Source organism: Euprymna scolopes, unplaced genomic scaffold, assembly GCF_053919585.1.
Source record: "Euprymna scolopes isolate OS-2025 unplaced genomic scaffold, ASM5391958v1 sca1, whole genome shotgun sequence".
Lineage (NCBI taxonomy): Eukaryota > Metazoa > Mollusca > Cephalopoda > Sepiida > Sepiolidae > Euprymna > Euprymna scolopes.
The window spans coordinates 1,452,885-1,462,884 of NW_027633102.1; the positions used below are offsets into that span (position 1 = coordinate 1,452,885).

General features: G+C 59.8%; 2 non-coding genes and 1 pseudogene across 2 annotated transcripts in view; all 3 read left to right on the forward strand.

The window, feature by feature from the left end:
* Positions 1 to 2,847: 2,847 nt before the first annotated feature.
* LOC145273456 (small subunit ribosomal RNA) lies at positions 2,848 to 5,218 on the forward strand (annotated as a pseudogene).
* A 398-nt stretch (positions 5,219 to 5,616) lies between these two features.
* LOC145273580 (5.8S ribosomal RNA) lies at positions 5,617 to 5,774 on the forward strand. The gene has a single exon (XR_013866405.1). It is a non-coding gene; the product is annotated as a 5.8S ribosomal RNA (ribosomal RNA).
* Positions 5,775 to 6,367: 593 nt separating this feature from the next.
* Positions 6,368 to 10,000, forward strand: part of LOC145273606 (large subunit ribosomal RNA) — a 5,724-nt gene continuing 2,091 nt past the window's right edge. The window contains exon 1 of the ribosomal RNA XR_013866428.1: positions 6,368 to 10,000. This exon is cut by the window's right edge and continues 2,091 nt beyond it. This is a non-coding gene — a ribosomal RNA (large subunit ribosomal RNA).

Sequence of the window (10,000 nt, forward strand, 5' to 3'; positions counted from 1 at the left end):
CCGGGTCGGTGTGCGGGCCTCCAGAGCTCGATAAAGTAGTGGTGTCGCTAGCGGTCGAGAAGGCACTTTTCGACGCCTACTGCCACCCCCACATGGCGGTAGGTGTAAAATCGGAATAGACCGGACCAGGAATGTCGAGGGGAAAAAAAATGACAAAGTCCTGGTGTGCCTAGGCGTCGAGAAGGCACTTTGCGACGCCTACCGACATCCCCATGTGGCAGTAGGCGTAAAACTGGAAAATCGCCGACCAGAAATGTCGCTTCGTATAATCGACGTTTTTTTTGACCACCATTTTCAGGTGTCGGAGGTGGGTCTGGACGAATACCAACACCATTTCTGGGGTTTTCCAGTTTGAAAGTTTTATAAAACATGTTCGGTAGGAAGCACACTTTGGTGTGTCGGTTCGTCGGAGCAGCGACTCTTTGCCTCGTGGTGGTCCGGAACGTCTCTACGGGCTTGTCGCAAAGGCGTCAGAAAGTGGCATCTCCGCCGCCTAGGGCTGTCACCGTTATCGCTGTCGCCGCGCTCCAACTTGTTTTGATCCGCCGCCTTCGTTCCTGCCAACCGTGCGCCCGCTCATCGTCGTTAGGTTATAATACGTGGTACGTGTGTGTGCTTCTCCGTGGACCTAGGGCTGCTCGACGTGTCGAACGATATGTTGGAACAACTAACGGCTCCTTTTCCTGGTTCCATAGTCGTCGTGGTACCCGCGTCGTCAGCCATATCTATGTCCACCATGTTTAGCCGATACGTTTGCTGCAGCTTCTGCTTCCGCCTCAGCGTTCGCCGCTCTTCAGCCGCCGCTGTTGTTGCTGCCGTTCTGCCATTCAACCACTACCTGCGAATCTTTCGATGATCGGCCGAACGACCCATCGCTGTGCGACCGATAAATCCTCCGGATTAGGGAGAAACGCCGCCGCTCTCTGCCGCCGTCGAACGGAAAAACGTACATTGTAACGAACGAACGAACGAACGAACGAATTAACGAACGAGCGAACAAACAAACAAAAATAGCCGCGGGGGATGCACTATGTAGATCCTGATCCCCTTGTAACCATACGTACGTTGTTCGATGCTCTCCCGTCCTGGAAGTCGCCGCAGCAAACAGGAGGATGAGCAGCAGCAGGCGCCGCCGCCGTAACCGCCGCCTGCCTGCCGCCTCCTACTCCTGTCAGCGTCCGATCTCACAGCCGTGTGAACGTTCGCTGACACCCGATTTCTTTCCGTCTGGCAAAACCTTGGACGTCCCGCTCGCGGTACACGTGCTGCAGCGACTTCTCGTCCGACAACGCATAAGCGTCGACGTCTGCCGCCGCATCTTCTGATACGTGGACGGTGATAGCGCTAGTCCCTTCTTGCGCCACCTCCACCTTTGTTAGCGCCAAAGAAGATCGATCGAGCAGTCGTGGTCGCAGTCGATTAACCCGTTTTCACCGTCCGCAGTTCCCAAGCCGCCGATCAAGTCGTTGCTCTTCTTGTTCGTTCTTCCCATACCGTCGATTTGCACGGCTGCCGGATGAGCCATCCTCTGTCCGGCGAAGCGCTCACGTCAGTGATCGATACTTGCACCGACAGTCCTCCCGCTCGCGACTCGGTGCTCGAATCGGACTCGTTCGTTTTTATCTCGATGCGATTGTGAAAAGGGGGACCGGTCGTCAATGTCGTGTGTGTCGACGATGTTGTTCGCCCGGTCCGCCGCGTTGTTGTCGTTTTTTTTTTTTTTTTTTTTTTCCCCTAACGTTCGCCGTCGCACGGACGAAAGGGTGAGAAAAAAAAAAAAAAGCTCGAAAAAGCCGCCCAAAAAAATCGGACCGAGGAGCCGCTTGCGAGAACGCGCCATGTGCACGTTGTCTCTCCTCGGTTTTCCGAGCACGAACACGACGCCGGTCGGTCGGTCGGTCGACGAAGGCGACGACGAAGGTGACGGGAAAATTTACGCCGCCGCTGCCCTGGTCCAGCTCCTCCCCGATGACGGCTGTGATGTTGACGTTGACGTTGGCGACGACGACGACGACGACGGAGACGACGACGACGACGAGACGGCATCGATGGCGACCACGATGACGACGACCTCGACGAGTTCAGTCTGCACCTTGACCTCCGATGTCCGTGTGCACTGCCGTCGTGCTGTTTGTCGTTTGTCGTATGTATCGCTGTCAAGGGTGCCGTTGTCGTTGTTGTTGTCGACGTTGTTGCTTGCTCTCTCGTCTCGGTCGGTTGGTACGTTGATGACGACGACGACGACGAAGACGACGACGACGACGACGAGACGGCATCGATGGCGACCACGATGACGACGACCTCGACGATTCCAGTCTGCACCTTGACCTCCGATGTCCGTGTGCACTGCCGTCGTGCTGTTTGTCGTTTGTCGTATGTATCGCTGTCAAGGGTGCCGTTGTCGATGTTGTTGTTGTCGACGCTGTCGTCTGTTCTCTCTTCTCGGCCGGCTGTGACGTGGACGTTGACGACGACGACGACGAGACGGAATCGATGGCGACCACGATGACGACGACCTCGGCGAGTTCAGTCTGCACCTTGACCCTCGATGTCCGTGTGCACTGCCGTCGTGCTGCTTGTCGTTTGTCGTATGTATCGCTGTCAAGGGTGCCGTTGTCGTTGTTGTTGTCGACGTTGGTCGCTTTCGTTCTTTGAGTCTCGGTCTCGGTCCAAGTCAGGGGAGAAACAAAAAAGAGGCCATCAGCGCGGGCAGCGCGCTTCTTCTGACGGCGAACCCCCTCGAAAAATAAATAAACACGTGCCCGTCGTTGTAGTTGTCTGTCTTATGTCGGTCGGTCGGTCGGTCGGTCTGTCGTTCTGTCGAAACAAAGTCCCAAATTCCAACGATACCTGGTTGATCCTGCCAGTAGTCATATGCTTGTCTCAAAGCTTAAGCCATGCAAGTGTAAGTTCACGCCACGCATTAGAACGGGCGAAACCGCGAATGGCTCAGGAACCGGACCTAATCCTCGGGACCGTATTCCTCCTCGGAGGCGATGGATAACTGTGGCAATTCTAGAGCTAATACATGTGACACAGGCCGCGATCGGTCGGCGCGCCGTCGTCGCCACGCCTCGCGCGCTGGCACCCGCGTCGGCCGTTCCGGGTCGCGGCGCTACATATTAGACTGAGACCGATGCGCGTCATTCCGTCCTCCCGTCGTCGGCGTTCCCGCTCGCGGGTCCGTTCGGTGGCGGGGCTCATAGGGCGGCGCGCTCCGCTTTGGTGACTCTGGATAACTCACTGGTCGATCGCACGAGCTTTCACGCCCGGCGACGGGTCTCTCGAGGGTCCGCCCTATCAACTGTCGACGGTCGGTTAAGTGCCTACCGTGGTTACTACGGGTAACGGGGAATCGGGGTTCGATTCCGGAGAGGGAGCATGCGAAACGGCTACCACATCCAAGGAAGGCAGCAGGCGCGCAAATTACCCACTCCCGGCACGGGGAGGTAGTGACGAAAAATAACGACGCGGGACTCTGTCGAGGCCCCGCGATCGGAATGAGTACACTTCAAATCCGTTAACGAGGACCAACCGGAGGGCAAGTCTGGTGCCAGCAGCCGCGGTAATTCCAGCTCCGGTAGCGTATATTAAAGTTGTTGCGGTTAAAAAGCTCGTAGTCCGAACTCGGGTTCGTGGTCGCGCAAGCGGCCCCGGGGCGGCGGCGCCATCGTCCGTCGTTGACTTTGGTCGTCCGTTCGCATTCCCGGCCCTTTCCGCCGGTGTCAACCGCTAGCATACCCGCCACGCGGTCCTGCCGGCGAGGTGGACGAGGAGGTCGTGATCGGGATCCGGGAAAAAAAAAACAAGTGGTCGTCGGTTCGGTTCCGGGAGTAGTCTAACGGGGGGGTGCTACGTGTGTGTGTTTGGGTGCGTTCATTCGCATCCCCGCACTCTGACCCCCGCGCTTCTCTCCCTCTCCCTTTCCGCGCGTTCCTCTTTTTTTTTGAACCCCCCGGTCCGCTCCGAGTCCCTGCTTCGTGTCTTGTCTGCGCGCGTGTTGCGGTCGGCGGTTTCTCCTCCAAGGGTGCTCTTAACCGAGTGTCCGCGGCGGCCGGTACGTTCACTTTGAAAAAATTAGAGTGCTCAGAGCGGGCTGTTCAAGCTTGCATACGATAAGCATGGAATGATGGAAGAGGGCCTCGTCTACGTCTGTCGGTCTCCGTCTACGGCGAGGCAATGATCGAAGGGAGCGGTCGGGGCCACTCGTATTGCGACGTTAGAGGTGAAATTCTTGGATCGTCGCAAGACGAACTGCAGCGATGGCGTGTGGCAAGCACGTTTTCCTCGATCAAGAGCGAAAGTCGGAGGTTCGAAGACGATCAGATACCGTCGTAGTTCCGACCGTAAACGATGCCGACCGGCGATCCGCCGGCGTTCGCTTCCATGACCCGGCGGGTAGCCTGCGGGAAACCAGAGTTCGGTTCCGGGGGGAGTATGGTTGCAAAGCTGAAACTTAAAGGAATTGACGGAAGGGCACCACCAGGAGTGGAGCCTGCGGCTTAATTTGACTCAACACGGGAAAACTCACCCGGTCCGGACACCGGTAGGATTGACAGATCGATAGCTCTTTCTCGATTCGGTGGGTGGTGGTGCATGGCCGTTCTTAGTTGGTGGAGCGATCCGTCTGGTTGATTCCGATAACGAACGAGACTCCGGCCTGCTAACTAGTGCGCCGATGTCAGTGATTTTTACGGCGGGCTCGGCGTCCTCCGTGGCGCTCGGGTCCGGGTCGGTTTTCTCACGCACTTCTTAGAGGGACGGGTGGCAGAAAGCCACACGAGGCGGAGCGATAACAGGTCTGTGATGCCCTTAGATGTCCGGGGCCGCACGCGCGCTACACTGGAGGTATCAGCGGGGACTTCGCCCCGGCCCGAGAGGGTTGGGAAACCTCTGAACCACCTCCCGTGATAGGGATCGGGGCCTGTAACCAACCCCGTGAACGAGGAATTCCCGGTAGGCGCGGGTCAACAGCCCGCGTCGATCACGTCCCTGCCCTTTGTACACACCGCCCGTCGCTACTACCGATCGAACGGTCCGGTGAGGTCCTCGGATCTGGCCGACGACGCCGCCGGGCAGTGCGCGACGTGTCCGTCACGACACTCGTGCATCTACGCCTCGGCGTTCGATGCCTGGAGAAGACGACCGAACCCGATCGTTTAGAGGAAGTAAAAGTCGTAACAAGGTTTCCGTAGGTGAACCTGCGGAAGGATCATTACCGTTTTCCCGTTCGAGACTGGTTTGTTGTTTTCCGGCCTACCTCCTCTGTCTGTCGGCGTCAACGCCTCGAATGCGCGCAAACAAACCTATAAAAGGCGGAGCGAGAGATAGATTTGTGGTGACGCGGAGGTTTTTAAAGCCCCAGCTCTTCTTGCTTGCTTCCGCGTCTTACCACCTGTTTGTTTTTTCGCCCACCGCAAGTGATGGCCGCTTCTTCTTTGCCTTGTCGCCGCTTTATCGTTTTTTTTGTTTTTTTGCAGCCGCTGTGCCACCGCCGCTAGCTAAAAAAACAAACTACTCGCGACATTGCAATGCCGTCACGCCTCCTCGCACAGACCTCCTCGCACACTACTAAATCTATATAAACAAAAACTAATATAAAAAAACCAAGTGCTGAACCCTGGACGGGGGATCACTCGGCTCGTCCGTCGATGAAGAGCGCGGCCAGCCGCGATAACTGATGCGAATTGCAGGACTCAGTGAACATCGACACCTCGAACGCACATTGCGGCCCCGAGATCCCTTGTCTCGGGGCCACGTCCGGTCGAGAGGCGGAACGTTACATGTCTTTCTCCGTTAACGAAACGACATCTTGCCGTCCCCGTGCCCGCCCGGTCCTCGGCACGGTGGTAACCGGGACGTCGCAGGAGCGAGTGACGAGGGGGAAGAAAAATAAAAAAAGAATTGACTCCTTTCAATGTCTTTTTTTTTTTTAAAACCCTCTCCGGCCTCCTCCTTCGTCTCCCGCTGGCAGACCGCGGAGTCTTTTCCCTTTTCGACCGCGTGAAGAAACACTGTGGAGGAGGAGCAGGAGGAGTCTGTCCGAAAGCAGCCGAAGGGAGACCAAAAAAAAAGTACCGACCTAACCGACTGCCGACGTAAGCGCCGCCTGCTCGTCTCGCTCTCTGCCTCATGAAGGTGTCTCTCAGCGACGCCTCGAGCAGCGCGACGAGCACGGCCGTCGCACCGTAAAAAGGTGGCCGCGTCGTAGGCAACGCAACGTCGGATGGGGAGGACCCACGCTTTTTTTTAATTGTTGGCTTCTTCATTTTCGGTCGGACGGGCGCTATATCGGCCAGCCGTCGTCACACGGAGGGTACCGATCGAGATTCCTCTCCTCCAAACACCACACTCTACTAAAAACCGCCGCCCTCGGCTCGGACGAGACGACCCGCTGAACTTAAGCATATCGCTAAGCGGAGGAAAAGAAACCAACCGGGATTCCCTTAGTAACGGCGAGTGAACCGGGAGAAGCCCAACGCCGAATCCCGTCGCAAGTTAAAGGCTTCGGGACGTGTGGCGCATGGGTCGAAGGCAGCCGTTCGTTTTCGTCTCGCATAGTTCGGAGTTCCCTCGATCGGGGCCGCCCGCGGCGGGTGCCAGGCCCATTCGGTGCGGACGGCGAGCGACGGCCTTCGATCCGAGAGTCGGGTTGCTTGGGAACGCAGCCCAAATCGGGTGGTAAGCTCCATCCAAGGCTAAATACCGGGACGAGTCCGATAGTCGACAAGTACCGTGAGGGAAAGTTGAAAAGAACTTTGGAGAGAGAGTTCAAGAGAACGTGAAACCGCCCAGGGGTAAACGGGTGGGACCGCTCACCGCGATCGCGGGGGGACTCAGTCCGGTGCTGCCTAGGCTCGAGCCCAAACTCGATGTGTGTTCTTGAAAGAGAGGCCGTCGCGGCACAGGTCGTCGTTCGTCGTGTCCGCGGGGGACTCGTTCCCCGCGGTTCCAGCTTTTGTGCCCGCGTCGCCGACGAAGGAGACGGGCCGCGTGGATAGCGGGAAGGGAAACGTGGTGACGACCGCGGCGTCGGTAGGTGGCTGCGTCGGTTGGCTGCGACGGAGGGGACTCGTCCTCTCGATCGCTGCTGCCGCCGGGCCCTAACCCGCCGCATCCGTCGCCGCCGCTTCTTCTTTCCTCCTGCTCCCTCCGCGCGCGACTCCGCTGCACCCGTCCCCTTCATCATCGCTCGGCGTAATCATGGCGCGGGCGCTTCGGCGCGACCTCCGCGCGGCCGGCACCGGACGCACTTCCCCTCCGGTCCGTCGTCGCGACCCGTTCCCGGCGTGCAGGTCGAACACGCGGGTTTTTTTCCGTAGGCGGCAGGCGTTTCATCACCCTGAAAACCCCCGTCTTCCCACCTTGTGAAGTCGGGGGCCACCGGCCGTCGGGCCCGCGAACGTAACTGCCCCTTTCTGCCGGGAACGGAGGAAATCTGACACGATCCGTTACACGTGGCGAGCCGGTCCGTTTTGATCCCGCCGGAAGTCGCGTGCGGGCGACGCACTCTGTGTGTCGCTCCTTAGGCGCCCCACCGTCTCGGGCGCGTGCGCGATGAGAGGCGGGATAGGACTGGCGCGGCCTCGCCGTCACGCACCTCGCCGACGTTTCGGGTTCTTGTCGGGGGCAACCCCGCCCGCGCCCGTTTCCGTTTCCGGAGAGGTCGCTCGGCGACGCTTTTTTACTCGAGCCGCCCGCCACCCCGGGTCAGCGACGTGCATCGGCAACCCACCCGACCCGTCTTGAAACACGGACCGAGGAGTCCTGGCCGTTCGCGAGTCGTAGGGGCCACCTCTGACTAACCCCGAAGGCGAAGCGAAAGCGAGAGAGCGTGTAGGAGGGCGTCGATCGGGAGAGGTGTCGTGGCAAAGTCGTCCGGGGGTCGTCGGGGGGTGTCGTCGGTCTCGTGCCGTCGTCTTCTCCTCGCCTCACCCGCCTCCGAGCCGTGCCCGATCCCGCCGGCGCGGCGTTTTCGGCCTTCCGCCGTCGCTGCTGCGGTGCCCGCAACTTTTCCTTTTTTCTCTCTTCCCGAGAGAGATAGGAGAGGGAAGGCTCGTGGCTGACGTGCGGTTGTTTTTCCCTCCTCCCCGAGAGGGGACCGGCGCATCATCCAAAAAGGGGAATTGCCGGGCGCCAGCTTCCATATCCTCCTTCCGCCCATCGGTGAGATCCCGCGGCTTGAACTAGTCCTATTTTGTCGTCGAGTTTAGGCGCTGCGCGCGGGCGCATCACCCCCGGGTCGGTTTCCCCTTTTTCCGAGTACGACTCGGCCGACTCTGGCGTAGCGAGCGACCAGGGACCCGAAAGATGGCGATCCACGCCCGGTCGGGATGAAGCCAGAGGAAACTCTGGTGGAAGTCCGAAGCGCCTCTGACGTGCAAATCGATCGTCGGAACCGGGTGTAGGGGCGAAAGACCAATCGAGCCGTCTAGTAGCTGGTTCCCTCCGAAGTTTCCCTCAGGATAGCTGGCGCTCGATCGTCGCAATTCCATCCGGTAAAGCGAACGATTGGAGGCCCCGGGGCCGTTCACGGCCTCGACCTACTCTCGAACTCGGAACGGGTGGAACGGGCCGACTCTCCCGAACGACGGAGCCGACCCATCCGGCCGCCGCCGCCAGCACGCTTCGCTGGGCGGTTGGTCACCTCGAATGCGAGTGCCAAGTGGGCCACTTTTGGTAAGCAGAACTGGCGCTGTGGGATGAACCAAACGTCCGGCTAAGGTGCCTAACGCGACGCCCATGAGATCCCCGAAAGGGTGTCGGTCGATATAGACAGCAGGACGGTGGCCACGGAAGTCGGAATCCGCTAAGGAGTGTGTAACAACTCACCTGCCGAATCGACCGGCCCCGAAAATGGATGGCGCTGGAGCGACGGACCGATGCCGGACCGTCGCGGCGAGGAGCGATGAACTTTCGCGCCGAAACGATGCCGCGACGAGTAGGAGGGCGCCGCGGCGAGCACGGAAGCCTAGGGCGCGAGCCCGGGTGGAGCCGACCGCGGGTGCAGATCTCGGTGGTAGTAGCAAATATTCGAACGAGACCTTCGAAGACCGAAGTGGAGAAGGGTTCCGTGCCAACGGCGGTCGAGCACGGGTCAGTCGGTCCTAAGACGCGGGCGAAAGTCTTCCCGAAAGGCGCCGGATCCGTTATGAAAGGTGAAAGGAAAGCGAATCGAATCGAATCGAATCAAAAGCCCAAACAAAAAAAAAGCGGCCGGCCTCCCGTCGAAAGGGAATCGGGTTAATATTCCCGAACCCGGACTCGGAGAGGGCCCGGGGGTGGCGACGCTGTCGGCAGCGATGTCGGCGGCGCCCGTCGCTTCCCGGGCGAAACCGCGGTGACGCAAGCGAGCCCGGAGACGTCGCCGGGAGCCCCGGGAAGAGTTCTCTCTTCTTCGTAAAGGACCATGTCCGTGGAATCGGCTCGTCCGGAGATACGGAAAAGGTACCTGTAGAGCGCCGCGGCTCGGGCGGCGTCCGGTGCGCTTTCGGCGGCCCTGGAAAATCCGGGTCCGGTTTTCGCAGCTCTCGAGTCGGTCCGTACCCACCATCCGCAGCAGGTCTCCAAGGTGTACAGCCTCTCGTCGATGGCATCAATGTAGGTAAGGGAAGTCGGCAAAATGGATCCGTACCTTCGGAAGAAGGATTGGCTCCGAGGACCGGGTCGGTCGGGCCGTGCCCGCGCGAAGCGAGGAACCGGTACGGGGCTGTAGCGTTCGCTCCGTTCGCGCTTTGCGGCGAAGGCATAGGGGCCGCGGCGGTCCGTTGTGCGGCGGCGTGTTCCGGTCAAGCGGTCGCGGTCAAGCGAGCGTGTGTTGCGGGTCGGAGAGCGATACGGGTGGGAGTCCGCCGTCGGGCGGCAGGAGTGTGGCGTCGACCAAAAACGGCGGGGGACCGTCGGCGGGGGTCGTCTTTCTGGCGGCGGCGGTTCAAGCGGCTTTTCTGCGGGGTGCTTCGCTCCGGGGTCGGGGTGGCGGCGGGCGGCTCCAATCCGTTCG